A 26,952-nucleotide genomic window follows, 5' to 3' on the forward strand; every position below is an offset into this window, starting at 1 on the left:
TCGTGACTATTGGCGGTAAAAATCTGTTCTACCTTTTAGACCCATCATGATAGGAAAGGCCGTAAGTTTATATCATATCGGTAATCACGACCGTCTCAGTGGAAACCAACAGACGACTATCATGGGATTGTATGATAGCGCAATCACGTTCGTTTATGTGATTTCAGCAGGTGTAAATTGCCCTTCGCGTATAAAACGGAGAGATTGGATCAGACCAGACAAACCAAAGTTGTACGAAATTGCTGCAAAATGAAACTTACCATTGTAATTCTACTCCTCTCCTTTGTTGGTAAGTAATTTCCTCTTAATTCTTATTATTATGATAATTATTATAATTGTTTTTGCTGTTATTGTCGTTATTTGTTTTAATATATTATATTAACCATTACAACCTATCCACATAGATTTGACATGAAATACTAGCTATTTCAGTGCAACACTACAAACATGATTAAAAAGTTTATTAATATTTTAAATCAATGATAATTAATAACATAATATGTCAACATTGGTATTATTGTCGCAGTCTTCCAACATAATCTTCATTTCCGTTCATGGTTAATATACCTTACTAGATTAATTTTAATTACGTAAACCTTAATTTAAGCAAACTAGGGTGGCATGATGCATGTGATGTTTACGTATCAGTACCTGCTGAATTTAGCTCTTCTAATAGTTAAAGTGTGCACTAAACCTTTTTTTAAACTAAACCTTTCCAGCCTAAATTATTAACGCTTGATAATATTTCACAAAACATGTTTCGAAAAATTCACATTCATTATTATTATTATTATTATTATTATACCAGCTGCAACCTTTGCGCAATTCGCGTGCGTGACGGACGCAGATTGCACACATCACTGCCAGCCACATGGCGGTCAAGAATGTAGGGATGGTGTCTGCCACTGCGTTCATCATGGTCCTGAAGGGCCTGTTCATGTTGGTATGTCTCTCTCTCTCTCTCTCTCTCTCTCTCTATCTCTCTCTCTCTCTCTCGTAAGGCTTATAATTACTATCTTCAAGGATCATACATTATGGGAAATCCATAATACCATGTTATACTTTAAGGAATTTTAATACAATTTAATCGATGACTAATTTCATATAAATACAAGCAGGATCTTAACATATATGTTGGAAACAATATCGGTCACATCTGCTATTTATGGTCATACTGTGAAAGTGTGTGCCTATATGTACAGTTTTCCTGATATATATTATTACAGATGAGAATGGAATTGGTACTGGCTCGTGTTAGTCAATGTGCAATCAGCCTTTCATTCAGACACGCACTAATTTCAACCTGTTGGGTTTCCTTGTTTCATTGGAAGACATCCCCAGTGTTTATACAAATATACAATTCATACTAAAAAGAATTGTTAGCTCAGCAAGTGACGATTGAATCTAAATGCACCTACCCTAGATGAATTGCACACATTCGGGGAACTGAGATGAAACGAATTCGATAAAATATTATTATATGAAAGCTTAACAAAAATATACCCAACAGAAAAGCAGGATTTAAAGCAACGGATAAACACGGATGGACAGAGTGCGAGACGTATGGCAATATTCGGGACACACGTGTAAGGGGTAAATAATTCAACACACTGCATAAATGAGACAAGCAATCAGTTCTCGTGTAAGATCCTTAATAAAAGTATGTCACTTAGATTTTTTTTTATGAATGTCAAACACGAGCTACCAGTTGTCTCTAAAGGGCGCCTGGAACATTCATCCAAATTCAACCCAGCCTGCGTTTGCTATTATAATTTCTCTCATTCCATGAATTTGGGTACCAGATTTAAAGATAGTATTACGTCTCATACAGTAACAACTAGGGTGTCATAAATAAAAGTCATTTTCTAAGTTATTATCCAATATTTCTTATACAAGAAAGCCAGCATAATTTGACTGATTCATTATTTAAACAAGAATTCAAGACTCAGAAACAACAGCGTAGCCTAAATCATTTCTTGCCAAAATCAAGTTTAACTCCAAACTCTTTACAAAGTATCGTATAATGTTGTAAGTAGGTCACTTGCAAAACATATCAGGTTATTTCATTCACATGCGACTCATTACAGCAAATAATACAAAATAACCTTTGGTGATTCTTTTAATTCTATATGATGTGTCCAAAGTCAGTGACAAATATAGTAAGATAATCTTCGAGCATCGTAATTTATTGTTAATGTGCTAGTCTCATAAAACAGGTACACACCACGAAGAATACGTATAAGAAATTCAGTTAGTGTAGGGTTAGCATTAGGATAATAAACTTTGTCAAAGGCCATGATCAACACAACTTAGTTATATAATTATGCATCAACGTGCATTTGTAGCTAATATTGTATACGAGTAAATGCAGTATGTATATAAATCAGGTAGCTGTTACATATGTTGAGAATTCAATACTTCTTGGTTTTAATGGCAAAACACGTCACAGTTAGAATATACTTCTTTCTTACAAGACGCATCTGTTATTCCTAATAATTTTGCCATGGATGCTTAGAATGTCTTTGAAACTTCATCCGGATGCAAACATTTGTATTGAATATCCAAAGATATAATGCGTTAAGGGAATGTAGAAATAGATACGGAACTTAATTAGTTTATTAATAATTTGAATCACATAGAGGCCAAACTCACGATGAACAAATGTTTCATGTTACGCTTCACAGATGCATTCATTATTTCAAACATGGGTATGGAATAATTGGACATGTAAATTATTCTGGTTATATTTAAAGGGTCAAGGATGCAATAAGAAAAAAATAACATTCATTATTATAGGAAGAAAGCAAATGGTTGAGACATTTCTTTCTTACAAATTCATTACTATACACATACACTTTGTTATAGGTTACATACACTACAATTAGGTTAAAATATAATTTTGATGCCAACAAAGCCTGACGTGGCATCCTAAGCCTGCATCTCTCTCTCTCTCTCTCTCTCTCTCTCTCTCTCTCTCTCTTACGCACACACATAACCAGACACAACCTTCAAATCGTGATTAGGGCATACTATTCTTGAATGTGAATGTAATTTTGAGGTAATTCCAAAGAAATTGAAAATTCCATGTCGTTTTGAAATTTATAAAATCGATATCGAAACACTTTACTTGATCCGGCTAAATGACTCTACAATTCTTGCAATACACAATCTTTACACGTTGCCAACATAAGGATAAATAAAGCTGAATATTGCCGATATCCTGCACGTACCAAACATATCAAAGACTTTACCTCAAGAGCAAACACTTACCGTAGACAAACAATTTGACCTCTTGACATCATTTAACTATTTTTTAACATACCAGTATTTAGTAGGTTATTATTTCATGAAATACTTTTCATACGTACTATATATTGCATAAACAAAGGGGTGTCGTCCACATTTTAATCTAAGCAGAAAAGAGTTGGAATTTAAGGGAGAATTCATTCCCAGGTTTCGTCAGGATTATAAACCGGCTTGAATGACAGCAATCATGTAAAAGAGCAGCAATAAACATTACCCAAGTCTCCTTCTTTAAGATATACCTTTGTGTTCATACAATGTTTGACATTCTCTTGATTTGGCTGCTACGTGTTAAGTAAAGAGCAACCCATATATTTCTAAAAATTAGTTTCAATATTTGGAACTCATTTTAATGAGTATGACAAGTGAGTCCTTGGGTATGGTCCTTGCATTTATGACCTTTGCAACAGCAAGATCCTACAATCAGACCGCTGTCGTGTTAGCTAGATTAAACTGTTAACTTATTGTTGATTGTCGAAAGAGACATATAAACTCTAAGTATATCTATCAGATACAACAATTGCTATCTCTAAAATGTTTCACAAACAGAAATGAAATATTCAGAAAATACTGCCTTATTTTGTTGTCATCACGCAAACCACCTGTATATTTCTCTGACTTTTTTCCTGACGACTTTCTAACCAATGAAGAATGTTACTTTCATGCAATTCCAGCATCTGTAATCTGTAACTATACATATGCTGACTTTAGATACGTTGTATAAAAGATAGATCTAACTCTGAATGAATAGTTTTACCTACGTTGGTCAACATACAATATATATATATATATATATATATATATATATATATATATATATATATATATATATATATATATATATATATATATATATATATATATATATTTCCCCTTTACCTTTACATTGTCAGAATCGTTCAGTATTACTGAACCCACGAGACAATACACATATAGCATTCACGTGCATAAAGGAACTACTTTCTATTGTAAACAAACAATGGACGCAGACGACAGCACTTTTGATTGTAAACAAATCATGTACTGTAATTTCGATGATAAGTGCAATTACATCCTCCTTACTGCACTCAAAATGAAATAAGCATTAAATTCCATAGCGTATTTTTGATAATTACAATTGAAAGACTTCATATTTTCCCACATTATGATTTCAAACATTTAATGACAGAAATAGAAACACATTTGCAGATGTCAACATGCTTCTCCCTAGCTTCTTCAATCATATGTATTTCATGTGGAATTATCATATACAAATCCAGTCCATAATCGTAGAATCGAAACAAATACCAAACTCTAGTCATTCTAGATCAAATGTAAAAGTTGTTGCAATGAGGATTCATTTGACTCCAAATTTCAATTTTAACTAGACACGCCATTTTCTGTCGAAAGTTAAGTCGAGCACGCGACTAAGTTCAAATTTATCTGGGCGGAGTTATGTGCATAGTAATAATTTTTGTCGTTGTGTAATGACAAATATGCGCTTGTGTATTTAGTTTGCAATACGGCATGCATTCATTTACCTTGTTTCTTGTAGTGTATTTTGTTTATATAATTAAGCCTTAGGTAGAATAAACAAATGACCATATGTGGGTATGTGAGAAAGCTTGCCGGTAGCTTCTCGTTGGTCGGTGGTTCTTTCCAGGGTTTTCCCGGGTTCTTCTTCCACCATTAATACTGGCCGCCATGTATAGCTATCGTGTGCTGAAAAATGGCGTTAAACCCTAAAACAACAACAACAACCGTAATGAGTATAGTATTGTCGGAAAAGTTTCTTTCCCTAAGTGAATTACATATCAAAGAATATAATGTATTAATATCAGGAAATGTTGTCTATATATCAATGGAAAAATATAAAAACCGTATGCCTATAATTACATGAAATTCATCTTCAGACAAGTAGGTATTATATTAATGGCTCGGCATCCTAAGCTTCTCTCTCTCTCTCTCTCTCTCTCTCTCTCTCTCCAAGGCATACTATTCTTGAAAATGACTGCAATTTTGAGGTAATTTCATAGAAATCGAACATTCCATGTCATTTTGAAATTTATAATATCGATATTGAAATACCAAACATATCACAGCTATCACCACAATAGCAAACATTTACCCTAGACACACATATGACCTCTCTGCATCATTTAACTTTTCAAAAATGCCATAGCATCGAGCAGGTTATCGAGCCCGAAACCTGCTTATTAATTTCATCAAATACTTTTCACTCGTGCTATATATTTCATAAACAAGGGGTATTGTCCACATTTTTCTCCAAGCATAAAAGAGGTGGAATTTAGGGGACGTTTAGGGATTGTTGTTCAAAATCTACGTTGCACTTTTTCAATTTCTATCGAAAAGTCCATAGATTGTGTCAGTATAATATATATATATATATATATATATATATATATATATATATATATATATATATATATATATATATATATGCATTCTGCATCTAACTGATCTTGTATAACTCCTAGTCATTGGGCAATTGTACTTGGTATGACAGTACAACCGTATCATAAATGTGTATTTGCTATCCATAACACATTTGAGTCTCATCACTATGTGCAATCTCAGAATGGAATTAATTGATGCAGATTTACTTATCTCGTTGCGTTTTTTAAAATAAAATTAAACAGTGGTGGTGACGAAATGTTTTTTGCATAGAAGCATGATTTTTTTAAACATGTATTGCATTGGTATGTACGTATGTCGGATTGACAAACGTATTTGTTATTGTATAGCTTTCAGTCGATTAGCTTGCTCCAATGTGTAAATGTTTCTTAATACTGGAATGCATACGGACTATACATAATTCAATTTATTTGTAATATGCAAGTGTATAATAATAAAAAATAGTAAAACCCCAGTACCATGTTATATCAAGACTGTTAACTATTTGTTTAGGTCGTCGTCAAGGATGTACTCAACATGACCCATGCACATGCGCAGACGGAGCATCAGGACACTGTGACCACGCTGGTGTCTGCCATTGCCACCATTAAAACATCGAGCTATTTCAGACTAATTAGAAGCTAAGGTAAGTCAATCCAAATCTAAAGACATAACACATTTATTTAAATCTTTAAATGATTGCTTGAACACGCTATATTGTAACCTCCATCTTACTTTCACTATGCATATCAAGCTAAGGTAAGTAAATACAAATCTACAAATGACAATAAAATATATTAGGAATATATGGTAAGTAAATACTAATTTCAAATATTAAACAATTAGCAAAGTATTTAGGAATGCTTGATATTACGACATTGTTATTTCAGACTTACTGTTACGAAGGATATGAGGTCATATATGTCGAATGTGACAACCCATATGCGTGAATTAAAAAGTTATTTTTGAAAAGGGATTTGGTATTATTTGTTCATGCTCTAAATATCTTTTTCATAGTGAACTCATAAATGTAATGGTTTACACTTTCAAGCATCCATCTTAAACTTTCCTTTTACAAATATATTCTCTGATATTATGATTCTAAGACACTTATATGCAGCGGGTTTTTGTTGTTTTTGGGACTCGTGTAAGTTCTGTACTTTTCATTTTTTCTCATAACAATAATAAGTTTGTAGATGATTTCTAAATATGCAGTTTTTAAAACTGAAATATCAAAGATATTTTTCATCTTAGACGAAGTCCTCGGTTTGTTTCTTATATATATGCTCATTTGAAGAAATGTTGTCAGAGGGATTATGGGTCAGTCAATTTGTCCGTCCATGTTATCATCTTGTAACCTGAACTCCACATGTACCGTGTTAAGAAATGTGGCAATATTTAGTGTATCGTTGCATGAGGATGAGTACATGCCCATAACGGTTTCTGATCCAGCAGCAGAGGGGGCGAATCGGACATTTTGTCCAATCGTTATTTTGCTTAATTATTACTTTCTGCACTCAACGATCTAGTGTCGTCAGCGCCTGGTAAAAAAAAAACGACGACGTCGTTGGGGGATCGTCGCGTCGTCATTTGGTTTAATTAACACCTTCTGCGCGTCGATCCCCAGCGTCGTCAGCGTCCGGTAAGCACATCGACGACCGCGTCGATGTCATTGCCCCCTCTGCTGCTAAGTGGTTATTTACAATGAAAATTATTTACAACTAACCGAATATTTGGTCAAGTCCGATACGATATCGTGTCCGAGGATCATGTAAATTTATCGTTATGAATCCATGTGGGGTCGACTGAGCATGACTAAAAAAGTTTCGAAAAACATTAAAGTCCATGTCACCGCCGCACCATGTCTGCCAAATATTTCGTAGCGTGTGTGTATCAACGCCGTTGAATACAGCAAGAATATTGCAGTTATCTCTGATTACTTTTGGAATCTGAGTGTATCGTTGAGTGACATATATCACGTCAGTGTTTTTATGCCTGCCTCTGGAAAATATCCTAGCTGGGTTCTTTTGATTGTCTAACATAACATCATCGTACACGACTAGATTGTTAACGTCGCCATCAATATCATCAATACCCGGTGCATCATTGATATCCGTAATAAACTCAATAACATTCTTTTTAGCGATCGCTGATGCATTCTCGTTGAAATCTTTCAACACCTCGTAGCATCGTTGATCATCTACGCTAGGAGCAACCAAATACAACTTATCCCACTTCATCCATCTCATTATTAAATTGAGTAACAATTGCGTCTTGCCGGATCCAGATGGTCCGATGATAATCATCCGGATCGAGTTTGGTAACGCTGCAACATGCTTAACTGGTTCTCTTGTTTTAGTCGCCGAAAAATCAATTATATTCATATCTCTATACATAAATTATGGATCTATATTGTGTGAAGTGTAGAGTGCGTACTGGCACAAATGATATGACAACCGTTACGACAAGAAATAACAGATCGGCGCTTACTGGTAAGTGTGTACAATGCGGTACAAAGAAATTTAGATTTATTTCTATTAGACCCGGAGATGTTTTAAAAAAAAGCGAGGAGGTGACATCGCAGCCAAATTGGCAAAACTCCCCGGAACACCGTGGGCAAAGTATCCAGGAGAAAAACACCTCCCAGGATATAACTACTGTGGCCCCGGAACACGATTAGATATTAGACTCGATGATCAAAATCAGCCCAAACCCGGTGAGTATCCAATAAACGCTATCGATAAGGCGTGTCATGCTCATGATGTTGCTTACAAAAGTAGCGATCTGCAACAGCGTCATATCGCGGATGTAAAATTAATTCACGCGCTAAATGCTATTCCTGATAAATCCGTCAAAGAAAAATTGGCCTCATGGTTGGTAAAATCGGCTATGAAAGGTAAATTAATGATTGGCGCTGGTAATTAATAACAATCATCCAAGAAAAACGATGGATTCCATCTATTATTCTCCGAGAGGATACTGGAAGGGGAAGGCCGCAATTGGTAAGCTTGCAAGCGCTGCAAAGGTAACAAAGACCACTGCGGCTAATTGGTTATCCAAACAGGCTATATGGCAAATCTATCTACCACCGCCTAAACAAATCAACTTCTCGCGCTTTGATGTCAGCGTACCTAATGAAGTTCATCAGGCTGATATACTATTTTTGCCGCATGACAACGGTTACAAATACGCGCTAACCGTAGTTGATGTTGCGAGTCGATACAAACAAGCGGAGCCGTTAAAAACAAAGTCGGCAACTGAAGTAGCCGATGCGTTTGAGCGGATTTATCGAAGAGGTCCTCTGCGCTGGCCAAATCTATTACAAGTTGATCCTGGTAGTGAATTTCGCGGCGCTGTTTTATCAACGCTGAAACATCATAGCGTCGCGATACGACGAGGTCATACTGCGCTACATCGTGATCAGGCAATTGTTGAACGATTCAATCGGACTCTCGCTGAACGGTTATTTGGATATCAATACGCGAAGGAATTCATTCAAGAAAAACGATCTCGTGAATGGGTCAAAAGGTTGCCAGGTGTAATTGCAGCGTTAAATAACGAGATTACCCGAGTAATCAACATGAAGCCCAGCGACGCGATTAAATACGAGTATATACCCGGAAAATTAAAAATAAATAGCGTTTCTAAGCCGATTCTTGGCGATGTCACTGTTAGATATCTATATGAACCAGGAGAGCTTGAAGGCGGTAAAAAAAGGGCTACCGATCCTATTTGGAGTGTTACCACGCATAACATATCAACGATAACACGATCAACTGGTAGACCACCGATCTATAGACTGGATTCAATTGCTCCTCAGCGCGGATTTACACGCGAGCAACTACAAGTGATACCTAACGATACTCAATTACCCCCGCGTGGTCTTAACTAGCGCCGTTGCGTCTATTACACTCAAGACAGGTCAACCTCACATTGTTTTTGACATGACCGAGACTGTTATCGATCCTATCCACGGTAAATTGGCGAGTGTCTTTATCCGAATAACGCCAACTCATTATACAATTGCAACTCGCGCAGTGATTATTCTGTTGTTGTCGTAGCGAGATTATTAATTCGGCATCAATATCAAAACGCCGCTGTTTTTTTTTATCCTGTTGGCGGTAACCCGAGAGTTTTCTATCAATGACGCTTGCATCGATGGTGACTTTGTCGCCGGCTTCGTCAGTGACTCCGTCACCGGCTCCGTCAATAACAATTCTTCGAAGCTGATTTATCCTTCGTACTCTGGACACTGCAAGATAGACTAGATTCGACCATTCGATGCGATTATCAACTATCCAAACAATTGTGTCCGTGATGGTTAGTCCCTGCGAGGAATGTATTGTTGTTGCGTATCCTAGCGTCCACGGGGATTTATCAGCACGTAGCGCGTCCTCGACGACGCTGATATCAACGAGCACGATATCATTCAGCACGAGAATTTGTTTTTTTGTCCCCGACGCTGTCGGGGCTGGAATTTCAACTTCAATGTTCTGCCGCCGTGTGTCCGCGGGTCTATAACATAACGGCACTGGACGCGTTGGAAACTTTTCCTTATGCAACGTAAACAACTTCCGCTGAAGTGTGTCTCTGACTATCTTTCTACTCGCTACAATCAAATCGTTTGGTCTCCATGTTTCCCAGAATTCATTTAACGGCGTTTCCGGAATCACCTCGCGAATTATTTCACATTGAATTCTATCCGGCTGTAATCTGATTAATTTCTTAACCTCGCGCAGTTGTTCATCAAGTGCTCGGTAATCAGTATCGGTTTCTTCATAATAGTCCACAAAACCCCTTAACCAATCATGTGGACCCTCGCCGACAAATGGTGGTGGTTGGCCATGGTCTCCACACATGATTACCGCTGTATTCGCGCGCAGCAACCACTCAAGAAACATTTGTAAAGTATCTAACGAAACAGTACATATCTCATCCCAGATGATAATGTCGGGAATAAATTTTTCACCCATTCGATCAGGAGTCCACTCACCGCCGCTGTATCGAAAGAAGCTGTGATAAGTAACGGCGTCAACATTTCGTTGTTTTATCTCTCGCGCTAGTCTATGAGTCGGTGTAAGCACGATTATACTTGCCCGCGTTCGAAATAATTCAATTGCCCGAGTCGTCTTTCCTGACCCGCCACAGCCGCTTAAATAAATCGTCTTGTGTCTACAAATTGGATCAGAACACGATGGTGCATTAGACCATTCTGACAATTTATCACCGCGTAAGTAGTTGTTCTCAACGGTGACATCTGCTGACGGGGAATAATCGCGTCGTATTTCATTTTTAATTCTCCATGTACCCCAACTCTCGTCCGGACTAGTAAACTCGGCTACGTTTCCCTTATACGCTACGTCAACATAAAACGAATCAACGGCTACTCTAACCGCGGTATCGGGGAATCTATTTATCATCGAGAATAAATTGATAGCGGCATATCCCAGCATAGACGCCCTCAAATGTGGATACGCCGGGCTGTCTCCATCGCTGTAGGTAACAACTGTACCCAACCTCGTTCCATTGGACAAGAAAGCTGTTTTGCAGTTCACGTATCTATTTTTTGCTACTGTGTCCTTGATTACGAAATCATATTCTGCGTCATCTATAATCAGCCGTGAGCAATATCGTTTGTAGTCGTGGTTTTTTCCACCTTGTGTGAACTTACCAATTATTCTTCTACCGAGATCTTTTGCCTCGCGGTTTCGTTGGTTAAATATCCTCCTGGACCATTCGATGATATATTCCTCGTCGGCATCAATGTTTTTTCTGGACTCGTCAATTATGCTATCTAGACGCTCCGGTTCTGGTAACCAGACTTCAGTCTGTGCCCGGTATGATATAATCGCGTCACTGACAATCAACGAAACTAGCATGCTACAATCAATCATATACCGTAGCAGCGCTATTGGCAGCCATCTCTTTTCAGCCATGTGTTTACCGATCCAAATATAGCAACAGCGATGGAGTCCTGCCGCGAATTCAAATGATACTATGCGAGCGAATCCGGTTAAATCAAAATCAGGCAGTGGTCCATTAATAGCAACACGAGTCATTTCATGACTGGGGTGTCCAAATCGTCTAAAGTACTCAGCGGCGGATCCATACCCGAGAAAACTCGCTGGATAACAGGCAACCATATCAACCGAGATCATAGCGTCGCGGTTGTATTCAGTGTTCCATAGTCCACCGTGATAGTATTCCAAACAACTGGATTGTACATCCGGTAGAAATTCCCTGCGCGTTGGTCTCCACGCATTTTTCCTTGCTGCAACATGAGCTACAACCGATGGAATCGTAAAACAATTTGTTAGCAGTTGTTCATCATGCTCCTCAAATTCTATGGCGGTTTTTTTCATCCTGTTGTGAAATGCTTCAGTGCGATATAATTCACCGTTTGGTCTTACAAACTGATCAAAGGTATCCGCATCGTTTTCAGCGCTGCGAAGTAACCACACTGATACAGGGTCGTTTTTACACAAGTAGGCAATAGCATCAAATAGTTTCCTCTCCGCGAGAAAACCGTCCTTGGAGAATTCTTCTCCTAAAAATTCTTCGGGTATATACTTTACTGTTCTATCCCGTGGAAATATTGTGATCGCGGGCGTCCATGCGTGTTCGTTATGATCAATAATTTTGATTGGGGCTCCCTTCGATTTATACTTCGATTCGTATAATACTTCACCGGTTATCGTTGTAACGGTTATTGGAAATCTCAGCGATGTTTCTAATCTCGCTATGTCGCTGATGGTTGCTCCACGCTCTTTTACGGTTAGTTCCCACTGGTTGATTTTGCTACGTCGTAAATCAGTCAATTTGTTTCCTCGACATGCATTTGTAAAATGCTCTATTATTCGTTCTGCTACACAATTTATCCCAGTTGACTGTTTCATCGGTTTCAGTTTTCCGATATCAGGTTTCTTATTTAACGGGTATATTCCATAAACAACTGCTGTTTCAGGATACGCTCGTTCATAGTATGGTTTGTCAATTCCGGTTAACAACCCCGGCTTGGAGTCGCGGCTGACAGTGACTGTTTTCTTGTCGCTGAGAACTGGTTCAAATTTATCACGCATGATCCAATCGCCTGATTTCACCCGGACAATGAATTTTACTCTGAAGAAATACCTTTTACCGTCAAGTTGTGATATTATCATTGCTGCGCGGTTGTCGTTCATGGTAGCATCAACAACACCATCAATTCGAAATGTTGACCAACTATGAGATGCACCATCACGTTTGAATTCATTGATACAATCGCGTATTTTATTCAACAGGGTTTTATCGTTTATTAACGCTTTTGGTGTGTCCTTGAGGACTCTATCGAGATTAAACCTAATATTTTTCCGGGGTTTAATTACTGCTAATCTCTCAAACTCATCCATATAATTAAAACAAGTATTTAAATGAAAGAATATAGTATAATGAATCACTGCAAATGGTTGATGATTGGGTCGACAACCCCGTGCAATAAATCATGTAGAGGTGAATTCTGCGGATATCATTTACAAAGCGTTCGTAATGGTTCTCTTGGCCCCCTACCGTGCTTGGTTTGCCACGTCGGTGTAAGAGGAAAATCCCAGTTGTGTATTAATTGTGGCGGAAAGCGATACAGGGAACTAAAACGCTATTATGACAAGCGAATTAAAAACGCCGTCATTGACCCCACCGCAGACTTCGTCATCAAAACTCCTCAGGACTACATTGCAAGGTTTATAATTAAACCAAATAATAAATTAGACAAGTAGTATTATTATACAAATGGACCAAGAGTTCAGACCTCACCCTGTGTTTGTTAATTACGAGGCATCTCGCGACGGTATTGTTAGAAACCGCAGACTGAAGAAGCCGGTTGGTACCGTAAATAATCACGGATACTTGCGATTTAATGCTGGGAAAAAAATCTATCTTATTCACAGGATGGTGTATGAAGCGTTTAACGGACTGATCAACGACGGTCTCGTTATTGATCACATTGATGGATGTCCTCAAAATAACAGACTGTGTAATCTAAGAGCTGTTACACCGAGTGAAAATTCCAAATTTGGAAAAACAGGAGGGATGAGAAAGGCAAAACCCGTAAAGTCATTTGATACAATAACGCACGAGGAAAAAATATTTCGCTCTATGAATGCGGCTGGTAAATACTTCGATATTTGTAGTAAATCAGTTCTAGATGTTGCGGAGAATATAACTAAAACAGCGATCTCAAAAAAGACGGGTCATAGAATTCGATTTTCATATATAACATCAAAGGGAGATAACTAGTTTTGTGATAGCGTCGCATGACAAGAGTTACGTCCCTTGAAGTCTAATTAATGTTGCGTCCCTTGAAGTCCAATTAATGTTGCGATTAATTAATCATTTTACGATGAAAACTAATGAAATACACGCTATTATCTAACAGCTGTATTCTTTTTTTTAATGTTTTATTTGAGTATTTGGTTTCATTTAAATGCCGTGAAACACCATTAATAAGTATTTAAGGATTCAAACGATTCAAGGGAATTCAAATTAACACACACCTTGTGACTGACGCCGCTGTATTAGTCACTTTATATATAAGATGACTCGTTATAAGCCTGGGGCTTTCGAAAGCCAATTCAACTAATCAAAACTAACCCACGCTCTTGACCCGGGCGTGTGGTTGTCTTTTGTTTACAATCATGCAACCGGGTTAATTTAATTGGGTTGCTTTTGATTGGTTGAATTGGCCGTAGAGTTCCGCCCCGCCGTTTTATGTTTGTGCTGTCTTGTGCCGTCCCATCATCCATCAATCATTTCATTATAAATATATTCATCCTTAATTAAGTACATGTAGTGATGTCCCCCAAGCATATCTTCTGGGCGGTCTACGATGACGTTTGTCACCCTAGGCCTCCCTCCCGGAGATGTATGCTTTGGGGTTCCAAGATGTGAATGTCCTTAATTAAGTATATGTATATGCCTGCAATCTGCCACAACACTCGAGTGGAGATCTACGGCATTGTACTGTCCATGTATGCCTGCAATCTGCCACAACACTCGAGTGGAGATCTACGGCATTGTACTGTCCATGTATGCCTGCAATCTGCCACAACACTCGAGTGGAGATCTACGGCATTGTACTGTCCATACAAAAAACGGGGTCAAAAATGGCCCCAATAATTTTATTAAAATTTTTGATATTAGAAATAAGATGTTTTATAAGAATAATGAATATCGAAGACATCAATAATATATTAACTGAGATTTCAAAATTAAAAAATCAAGGAATTGAATTATCTGATGGTCTCGACAGTGAAAAAATATTATCCGATTATGAGATTATTAACGAACAGTCGAAACGGGGGCGTTTTACCCTGGCCCGCGAGTATTTTTTTATAAAACGATTACAACATACGATTAATGAGAACCTGTACCACAATGACGCAAATGCATTCATTGGACTATTTACTGCCGTTGAAATAATACGAAAAAAACTCGGACGTGTTTATGAACGACGCCGGGAGATTTCTAGTAAGATCAAAAACATTAGAAGGATTATAGACGAAAACTCCGTGGAGCTCCCGATGGTACACTCGGCGGAAAATTAGAAAATTGCGGATCAATTTACAATAATGGTAGGTGAATCACTTACTACTCGGCTAGCCAGAGAGCGGCTAGCAGCGCTTAAAAAGTTTATACCGTTACGAGACAGGGTGAGAGAGAAACTTCAAACGCGACAACAAATGCAAACCGATTTTACTGTTGGAAGCGAACAACTCTTTGCCCCGGTAACTAAAGCGACTAAGGATGTTACAGCGGCAACTGTACCCGTTCTTGGTGCGCTTGAAAAGATAGCGGCAGAGACAAAACAAACAAAAAGGTCTTTAGAAACACTCCCTGCAAAAATAGCGGCTGCTACAACACGGAGGCCACCACCACTCGCTATAACCGAACCACAAGAACCTTATGTTACAATGGCCGACGAGGAAGAATTAGGTGCTACTGCGAAAGAACCAGAAGAAGAAATACCCGAAGAAACACCCGAAGAAACATCGAAAGAAAAAAAGAAAGAGGGAAATATACCCCGTAATGTTCTTAAAAAGTCCGCAATAGATCAAATTAGAGACATCGACGACGATGAAGAATTAGTTAATTTTGTTGCTACAACATCAACTAAGAGCATTCGAGATGAGTATATCAATGAAGGTTACAAGAAAAAAATAACCTCGACGGAGAACTGGGCAAGAATAGTGTATTTAGCGAGTAAACATAGAGAAGCATTACCACATCGTGGTGATCCCGATTACGATAAATTCCTCGAGAAAGTTAAGAGTATAACACCAAAAAAAGGAAAAGGATACTCTGTTGGTAAAGAATCCTACGGCGTTACCTGTCCTAATAGTGTTCTCAGTGATATATCACGGCTGGAAGTACTAATCGGAGGAAAACGAGCCGGAAATAACTCTACGGAAATAATCAATGAGGCCGCTGATATTTGCAAGCGGTTATTTGCAGGCGGTATTATGGACATTAATGTATATCGAACGCTCATAGACGAACTCGTGGATGATTAATTGGAAAACTGGTGTTTTTAATAAGGATGATCATACACTACAACCATGATAAACCAGTACTCGTCTACGTGGTAAACTCGCGATTGCCTGTTTACCGCGCGTACTATGGAGATGGTCTCGGTAGCACCATTGCGGGGTTATTTACAAGAATGGCTCCAAAAGTAGCGCCGTTAGCCAAACAATTAGGAATGAAGGCTATTGATGTTATTCGTGATAAGGGTATTAGTGCCATTGGAGATGTTGCCGGAAGGGCGTTTTCAGCCGCGCGGGACAAACTAATGTCATTGGTGAAATTCAGGAGAAAAAAACAGAAACCACCGGTAATGCCATCAACGACAGTGATGCCTGCAAATGTCAGTAAAGTAATAAATAACGCCGTGGAAGAAAAATTAGAGTCGTTGGCGACGACTTCGCCATCCGCCGATGCGGCAACCAACGCGCTCATGAACGCGATAGCGGGGAGTGGTTTAAATTCAAAGAATTTACGACGAAAAAATCGCAATTGAAAACATCAACATGATAAATAATAGAATGTTTGCGCGTACCGCTGATCCCGCGTTTGATATGGATGCCCCAGTGCGCAGGGATGATTCTGTCCGTGATTATCAATATTATTCTTATTATGCAGCGCAACCCGACCTACGATCGCGAATTGAACTTCAGGTCCAAGATACCAGTAAATACTTTCTGCCGTGTGAAGCGTTTATCGAAATTGAGGGAGAACTCGTGACAAATGCCGCCGATAATGCACCATACGCAGATGACCATCGTGTTCGAGTTGGCTTCGTCAACAACGGTATCATGGCGTTATTTGAGAGCGCCAGATATCTTATTGACGGGCGAGAAATTGAATCAATAGAACGCGAGGTTGATGTTGCAACGACGATAATTGGGTTGGCGAGATACTCGGATGATTATACAAGATCGGCGGGCCCATCTATGATGTTTGCGAAGGACACCACCAATAACGCTGACCATATTCAGTACATCAACGTGCTGGCGGAAAGAGATACCGCAACTGACCCACAGGCTGAAGCAGCCAATCCAGACCGCAGAGCAAGACCAGGTGCTAATTTTAATATTATAAAAAGCACCAACAATGATTACAATCTAGGATTCGCAGCACGAGTAGGAATGTTGCAAGGACCACGCCGACAGTTTTCATGCGCGATTCCACTCCATCACATATTTGGATTCTGCAGAAATGTCAGAAAAGTTGTCTATGGGGCTAAGCATACAATCGCGCTGACGCGAAGGGGCGATGATAACAATGCAATATGGCATGCTGCTGGCGTCGCTGCCGGTAAGGTTGTTTTAACTAAAATGGCATTGTGGATGCCGGTGCTGACTCCATCAGTTACCACGGAGGCACGATTGTTAGCATTTATGGAACAGGGAGGGAAATCGTTGTTGAGTTGGCTAGCGGTAACAACTGATGCTAAAGAAGATAACGTCGCCGATACGTTTACATGGCACCTGGCATCAAAACAGGGTGTTTCGGCCCCACGTCATATATTCATAGCGCTGCAGAATAGGAATCGATTGGGCAGTCAAGAACACAGCCATATGATATTTGATCAATTAGGAGTCAGAGATGTTTCGCTGAGAATAAACGGACAACAGGAACCATCCGAGGATATACAGCTTAATTACGGCGACAACCATATCGCACGTGTGTATCATCGATTGCTGTCGTATATGGGTCGTGATCAAAACGTCGACACTGGTTTGCAAATATCACAACTTGATTTTAAAAACCGGTATCCGATTTATTATTTTTCGCTGGAACATCTTGATTTAACGAGACAATCCGTCGTTGATATACACTTCAGAGCTCGTATAGCCCCGGGTGGTGTTAATTATAGAGCGGTTGCTGTCATTCTCAGCGATAAATCAATGCTGTTGGAAGGTGTTGGTGGACGAATGAGAATCGTTGATGCACCAGTGGAAAACATGTAATTGAAAGCACAAAACGCGTTTACAATAAAATGTCGTATAGTGTCGTCAGTGTAGAGTTGACTGATGGTCAAGTCAAGAAATTACGATCAAAGTCGGCTAAGCAATGCGGAACCACAATAACGCTGAAGCCGTCACAGATGGCGGGTGGTAATCATAAGATATCGTTGACGGCGCGTCAAATAAAACATTTCAATAATGCGATGAAGAATAAAAAGGGTGTTCAAATAGATTTTTCAGCCGCAGCGATTAAAAACATGGAAAAGACCGGTGGGATATTTCCGCTGTTAGCTGCGATTCCGGCATTGATTGCCGCGGCCGCACCAGCAGTGGCTAAGGCGGCGGCGTTAGGAGCCGTTGGTACCGCGGCGGGGATGGCATTGAAGAAGGCAACCGGGAAAGGCTACAAAAAAAAACGACCCGTGGCCGGAAAGGGTCTAAGACTACCGGGGACCCCGTATTCATGGTATTCGGGAAAGGGTCTAAGACTACCAGGAACCGTTTATTGACTCGGGAGTCAATGACTCCTGAGTCTATGACTCCCATGTCTAATTTTGATTTAATAGACGCCGCAAACGCGTTAGCGATAAAAAACTTCAGAGGTGTTTTTATGAGGGATCAATTACCGGCGGCCCCAAGGAATACTGAAACAGGCATAATTAACCTCGATGGGTCCTCCGGAGCGGGAACTCATTGGGTTGCGTACGCGATTGATCCGCGTGCAATCGTCTATTTTGATTCATACGGGTTAGCCCCGCCGAAAGAGTTCATGCGGTATGTCCGGGCGTGTTCAGCCCCGGCGTGTTCAACCCGGGTTTTTTATTCCACGCTGCCAACACAGCAATTGAGTGACCCACCGATATGTGGCCGTGAGGTATTGAACGTACTCGCGGCGATTTCATCATCGCGAAAACCACCTCATGTGGTTGTAAACGAATACACTAGTGGGGTCGTAGAGGCCCGGCGGGTTAATTAGAAACGTCGTTTTTTTCTACAATAACGATGATTGATATTTGGGGACGACCGGTTTCGGCGCTGAAAGAATCCACGGAAACGGCCGCCGCCGACATAAAAAAACTAATTGAGGATGAAATCGCTGATATGTTAAATTTAATCAGTGTTGACCCAGGCGAAATAGTTGTATTTCAAGACCGCCAGGGTAAATTGAAATCCGGTAATGTGTCACTGAATGATGTTTTAACACGACAGCGTGATGCCGCCGAGGACACTATCGCGTTATATACCGGCGACGGACGACTCAAACCGGGTGAACATATATCGGCGGTAACATTAGTCAAAGACGGTTTTATAAGGTTGGATAGATCGGTGACCGAACTTGACGCGCAGGTGAAAAAATCTGTCACCGAGGTGAAAAAATCTATCACCGATATACAACTCACTACCGCTAGTTTTTTCGGGACCCCGGCGGTAACCGAACCAAATCTTGCAGCAATAATGGGTGCTATTTTGGATTTTGCAACGCTGTCGGGCCAATTTGTCTCGTTACGGAAAAATGTTAACAGGATCGATGACAACTTTGATAAATTCTTTGGTAAAAAAAATACCAGACCGGATGAGATCACAACAACTATAAATGATATCACTGCGTATGGACAGGAAATAGAAATAATCAAAACTGATGTTACAACGATCATAAATAATATGGACACGCATACACAAGAAATAGGAATAATCAAAACTGATATTGAAGCGAACAAAAAGAGTGTAGACGCGCATACACAAGAAATAGGAACAATCAAAACTGATATTGAAGCGAACAAAAAGAGTGTGGACGCGCATACACAGGAAATAGGAACAATCAAAACTGATGTTGAAGCGAACAAAAAAAATGTAGACGCGTATTGGCGGGGAATAGGATTAATCAAAACTGATGTTGCAGCGAACAAAAAAGGTATAGACGTGCATACATATGAAATAGGAACAATCAAACTTGATGTTGCAGCGAACAAAAAAAGTATAACCGAGAATACACGGGAAATAGAAACAATCAAAACTAATGTTGCAGCGAACAAAAAAGATGTGGACACGCATATACAGGAAATAGGAACGATTAAAACTGATGTTGAAGCGATTAAAGACGGACTACCGAGAGTAGCAGAGCAATTCGAAAAAATAAAAATCCCTCATGAGAACATCATCAACACAGTATACACAATTCGGCATGGATCATTCGATTGGACTCCTACACAGAATACAGTAAATATCACCGCAACTGTTAAGGGTATTTATCGACTGACACTGGTTTCAATGATGCAGTTTAATATATTATCGTCGAGTTCATCCGGGTTTAACAATACAATATCAACAATTATAGACAAGAACGCAACTGAACAGTTTACAATTTATGCCGTTGATAGAAATCTAACCCGGGCAAACATTACATGGTATGTGGAATTTGCAGCGAATCTAAGTAATTAAAAACACCAGCTCTTTTAAAATAAAAATGACCACCAAGGAAGTTGAATCAGAGGTATCACCGACGTCACATCAATATCGATTCGATACCGCAAAAGAATTCTCCGCGAACTTGAAAACGCTTTCCGAACAATACCGTGTAAAAATAAAAAAATACCGTCGTAAAATAACCGCCATCGACGCGGTCGTGTACTCGGTGTCGGGTATAGTAGCTGGCGCCGGTGTTATTTTATCCACGGTGACCACGATAACCCCGATCGCTGTTCCAATCGCTATCTCCGCGATGACAACAATTGCTGGAGTCGCCAACGCAATCACTAAAAAGATATCATCGTGTTTTCAGAAAAAACTCAACGAGTATACAGTAAAACATCAAATAGTATCCGACGCATACTCGAAATTATCCGGGTTGATCTCGTTATCGATTGATAATTTGTTCGTATCCGATGTTGAATTCTCCACGATGGTCCAGTTATATAGCTCCGCGATGTCAAAAATCGAGGATTTTCAACTGGAAGCCGGAACCACCTCAATGGGCTCTGGTTATTAATATTAAACACTAAAGACAACAAATAATAATAATGTCGCTGAACCCCGAAGGGTCTCAATTACTTCAGCGGATCGCGGAGAACACCACTCCGGTACAAACAAGTATGATATCGATAACATCAACGAAACCCGAATTCAGTGTGAACTTCCCATCACCGGTTCCAGTAAAGGAAATAGCGCTGGCAAAATTGCGAGTATATCACAGTTGGCCTAATATCCGAGCGGACGCATTTAACGGACAACAACCTAATAACTCGCTGGTTTTTGCACGGACAAATAAACCCGATGGGACCCCAAACTGGGAGGAGGTTACAATACCAACTGGGTCATACCAAATAGAGCAAATCAATAAAGAATTTCAACGCAGGATAAAATCGATCACAGGAAAGGAATCAAAAATCGCTATTACGGTTCATGAACCGACGTTATCGTCGACGATTGAAATAAGCACACCGGGGTATATGGTTGATATTTATAACAGTTCAATAAGAACCATACTAGGATGGCCTGAGAATCCACCCGCGGACACCCCCCCATCAACTATCCTCAGACACGATAACGGAGATGGTGGTAGGCATATTGCTCCATACAACGTAAATATCGCATCAGTGATAGCGATCAATCTAGTGTGTGATGTTATCGAAGGGAGTTATCAGGTGGATACCAAGCAATCAAATCAAGCTCAACAGGGGTATATCCTTTATTCGTTTTCACCAACAGCCCCTCCGGGATTTTTGATCATTGAGAGTCCGATTAATCCGGTCTATATGCGATGCCATGATCGGTTTTTAACGAGAATTAATTTCAGACTTACCGATCAGTCAAATAACCTAATTGATCTGCAAGAGGAGGAGTTAGTGATCACTCTGTTTGTAAGATCATAGCAGCAGAGGGGGCGATGACATCGACGCGGTCGTCGATGTGCTTACCGGACGCTGACGACGCTGGGGATCGACGCGCAGAAGGTGTTAATTAAACCAAATGACGACGCGACGATCCCCCAACGACGTCGTCGTTTTTTTTTTACCAGGCGCTGACGACACTAGATCGTTGAGTGCAGAAAGTAATAATTAAGCAAAATAACGATTGGACAAAATGTCCGATTCGCCCCCTCTGCTGCTGATCCAAGACGCAACCTCTGGATAAAGAATGGCTGCGACATCAATGACAAAACTTTCATTCCTACACCGATTTATGGGTGGTCGTATATATTATTGTATTATACAAGGTTAGGAAGATGGAAAATAAGGTATATGATTAACCAACTGGAATGAATTGGTGGTAAATGCCCATGATCTAAGGTTACATGTTCACAATAGCAGAAGCGCTATCTTAAACATGAATTTAACATCTAGTTAAGGAGGGAGTTTGTATGTAGAGAGAGAGAGTAGGTGCTAACACATTTTATTTTGTCGAATTTTGAATGCAGCTTATGCATGGGGCAAGGAAGGTGTATAGTTAGAAACTTTCTAATCTGCTAATGGGGAATGGATGTACTTAATATGATAAGAAAACGAGGTTAAACTGATTGCGACCAAATGCAGACACTACGCAAAAGAAAACAAGTTACATATGTGTTCTCTAGAAAGCTCTAGTGTATAGAACATTATCAAAGGCTTGAACCTTACCGATGGATGTGGAGGTAAATTATAGGTAATTTTAGTACAATTCATTTTCTAAACAACGTAGAGAGTTGGCTTACTGTACGCATAGAAATGTCAAATGCTCGCAATTATTAATTTAAGATTAGACACCTTTAATACATTGGCAGTATTTGTCCTGAACAAATGTTGTCACGCACACTGAGGTTACAAATACAAAAAGAGGGTTGAAAACCATGTACAAGATTGTAATTTTACAGTTTACCAACCTACCAAATTGAATTTCTATATCCCTTTTTAACTAAATACATACCAACATACATGTATATGCAGATATACCTACATGCGTACATACATACTTATATAGATATGTAGATTATGAAGGCAAATGTCATTTATAGTCTCAAAGATTACCAAAGTTAATTATACCTACATATGACTTTTGTTTTAGTAAATCGACATTATCATTCCTTAACTTTTCTTTTTTTCAGATTGATCTGTAACGACAACGTGAATCATATACATCTTTCTCATACAATTAAACGAAATAAATACCATCTGATTAAAGGAAAAAATCTTATCGTTTTTGTTCATCACTCGTTTTGCAAACTGATATTTCTAAAAATCTATGTACTGCGTTTTAAATCTTGTTTTCATTTTCCACATTTGAAGAAAATATTTAGACATGTAGTAAACGTCACTCTCATAGGGTATTACGTCTAAGCTTTGTGGAAAATAATTAGATAAACTATTGACATTTCTTTTCTTATTTTCTTTAGCATACATGTAAGGAGAAAACATATTTTACTTTCTCTATTTCATAATCGAGAAATGTACAGATGCTAAATAGTGGTCCTCGTTGAGCAAATTATTGCAATGCGGAAACTCAACTCCGCATTTTCCCGCAGGATGCATATTTTTATTACTTTCACCATCCCTGGGGAATGAGTAAAAATGGGGTTTTCCTAACTGGTTCCATTTTAATAGGGATTTAGATCGCTTTGTTCGTGATGGCAAACAATCTCTGCCTTTCTCTCAAAGACGCACTAAGTCAACCAATCACTAGTGTGAATAGCATAGTTTATGCCCGCCCTGTGTTTGATAGTCCTTAGTAACATTAAAAGGGGATGGTTGTATAGCATTATTGAAAGGCTTGTCGTAGCGATCTTGACCTTTCAGTTGCAATTATGTCCTTATAGACTTACCATGACAGAGGCATCTGATATTTAGACCACAGAATCCACGTTTCGTTTTAAACCTAACTGTAATCCATCCGCAAAATTTGGTTTAGAAACAAAATTAGTCATTCTTCTTTTTTCATTTATAGTAATCTTGAACATATATCTTTTCATACAAACTCGATTCTTTCTTCTACGGCGACTTAGTCATCCAAACTCTCTGGTGAAGTTTTATCGTCGATTACTTTAATATTTAGCAGAAATCACTTGCTTCCTTCTTTCAGTCACAATTACTTTGACTGTTAATATCAGACTCAGCAGGATTCTTCCCTCCGCAAGCACAAGCCACCCACACAGATTGTTCTACATGGGTGAGGTAAACTAATGTAATTGCGCAGAAATCCTCCCAGTCATTAAGACCTTGACTTTTGACTGTTAATCCTGAAATCGACATAATTCTTCCCAACCCGAATCGAAAGACACATGAAACCTTTGGAAAATGTGTAAAGTAGAAAGCTCAAGACAGTGTGCATACAGTGATCGTGGCCTTTATTATGAATGTTGTAGCGAACGCCATTCTTGGAAACAGACGGCCCTGATCGTGGGAGGGGTTCGACAATACCTCTCGAATCTTGCTCTGATCCGCCATTTCCCGTCAATTATAAATACTTACCGACATTATATTAGAAGCCTTGTAAGCCATAGGGAGTTAAATTCAGTAATGCATCTGTTGAAGAGATTAGAAATATTAATTTCCTAATACATTCCTCTGAAAAATAAATGACAACTCCGCAAATAACTATATCCCTCAAGACAATATATCGAATGATATCATTCAGGATAAAATATCGATTGTTCATGAAACATTGTTCGGCTTGTTATTGCGGTATGTTGTTACATGATTAGGCTCTTTCATGCAGTAAGAAGAAAAGACTGAAGACAACAAGCTTTGTAGCATTTCACAAATAATTTATTTCCCTAGAAAAACGAAGTAAAAAAGAAAAAACAACTTACGGTTCTGCGAATCAAATCAAACAATAATAAATGAATACTCCAAGAATTAAAAAATAGACGTCCTAGTGATAATACGTGCTAACGAAACTGAGTTCAAATCCCGGTGAATCTAAAATGGAAGGCGATGTTGTATAATGTGTACAGCATCGTACTGGTGTGTCAACAGTTCTTTGTTTAATCACAGAAAAAATATTCCTGCGTTTGACTTATCTGTAAATTTCGATAACTGTCCTTGTCCAAGAATTAATTTAGAGCACTAGTATTTACAGGGAAAACAATCTTGAAATCCAAATAATTTGGCGAAAACAAAACAAATAGCCTAAAACCTGATGACAACATTAAACACCTGGAAGTTTCCAGTGTTAAGGCAAGCAATGACTATTCTTTCTCAAAACATCAATAATAAATCTAGCTACGAAGCGAAACTGATGCTCTGATGTGTGTAATCCTCTTGGAAATGTTAATTTATACATGTTATTTGTGAGGTACTCCAAGCATGACATCTATTTCACTTTATGAATCTTCCTATGAGAAATAAAAAAATAAAAAGTCGTTTATTTCAACTATTACTGGTTCTGAATCAAGGTCAGGAACTAGGTCAGCATTAGATACAAAGTTTACCTTATTAGTTGTTTGCAAAAACAGTCAGATTGAACAGAATTGAACTGAATTTCTAGACAACGTGAAATAAAGTAAATAAAGCTACATTACAATAGAGCAAATATTTAAAACTAACAAACAAACAGTTAAATTAAATCAAATATAAATTAAATCAAATATACATAACATTCCCCCATAAAAAAAAGATTTGTATAATAAAGCTTTCTTTTACCATAGATTAATTATATATGAGGTTTAAGTAAAAAATACGAAGAACTTTTATGAATTATACAAAATATACAATATATAATATACTTATAAGAACGGAAAAGTACCAGTGCTCTTAAATTATCTTGTCCTTTGATGTACCTGATTTTTATTTTTCATCTTGTCGATGAAAGAAAGGGGGTTGTGATAACTTAATAAAATAATAGAAGAGGGAGCGGAACTTACGTAAACTTAAAAATGTTGCAAAGCCAATATCAAAGCCAAACATTCCTTCCCGATTGTTGAATAATTTCTTTGGTGCTTTTTAATTTCTTAGAATATTAGCACACTGGATGATTAACACCATGTTTGTCTTCTTGAATCAACACTGCTCCAACCCCAACATCACTTGCATCAACAGACAATTTAAATTAGTTGCGGAAATTTGTAGCTGTAAGAACTGGCGCTCTTTTAATTATAGTTTTTAACTTATCAAAAGCCTCCTGACATTTTTCAATCCAAAGAAACTTGTTTTTTTTTTCCTCAAATGTTTTTTCAACGGTAAAGAAATTTTGGAAATATTGGAATCATACCTACAAATCACATCACTTGCTCTTTACTAACATGCACATGGAATTCAGAGATAGCCTTGACCTTAGCATATGTAGGTTGAACTTGTCCATGCCCCACCATATGTCCCAGAAATGTTACACGAGCACGACAGAACTCACTTTTGGATAAGTTAATCCTCAAACTTGCATCATTGAGTCTACAGCAAATAATGAATTTCTTTCTTCAGGTAGTCTTGTTTTAGACGGTTGTTGTTTCACAGCTGTAGAATTTACAATTTCAATTTGAACATCTGAAAATAAGTGCTCATATTCAAATATGAATATTTAAGTTCATTCCTTTCCTGTTGTAGAGAATGTGAAAGTTTCTGGTCCAGATTATTCATAATTTCTGAATTGCAAAGATTTGTCTCTCCCACATCAGTAGAGACCGAAGAGATTCCTTCATTTAAATCTTCATTAAGTGTGACAGGTATAGCTAAATTAATTGCATGACTAACCTGGAAATCTCTCTCAAAATACCCCTGTAATATGTGTTTTTCTGGCAAAGTTGTTTTTGTTTTGGGCTTCCGTGAGTATTTATGATGTAAATTAAATCATA

At 38.6% G+C, this 26,952-nt stretch overlaps 1 long non-coding RNA gene across 1 annotated transcript; it reads left to right on the forward strand.

The window, feature by feature from the left end:
- Positions 1 to 153: 153 nt before the first annotated feature.
- Positions 154 to 23,363, forward strand: LOC149791246 (uncharacterized). Its single transcript, XR_016423165.1, has 4 exons — positions 154 to 289; positions 809 to 943; positions 6,211 to 6,343; positions 23,275 to 23,363. It is a non-coding gene; the product is annotated as an uncharacterized LOC149791246 (long non-coding RNA).
- The last annotated feature ends 3,589 nt before the right edge of the window (positions 23,364 to 26,952 follow it).

This window comes from Sinohyriopsis cumingii, chromosome 9, assembly GCF_028554795.1.
Source record: "Sinohyriopsis cumingii isolate HCF-2022 chromosome 9, ASM2855479v2, whole genome shotgun sequence".
Classification (NCBI taxonomy): domain Eukaryota; kingdom Metazoa; phylum Mollusca; class Bivalvia; order Unionida; family Unionidae; genus Sinohyriopsis; species Sinohyriopsis cumingii.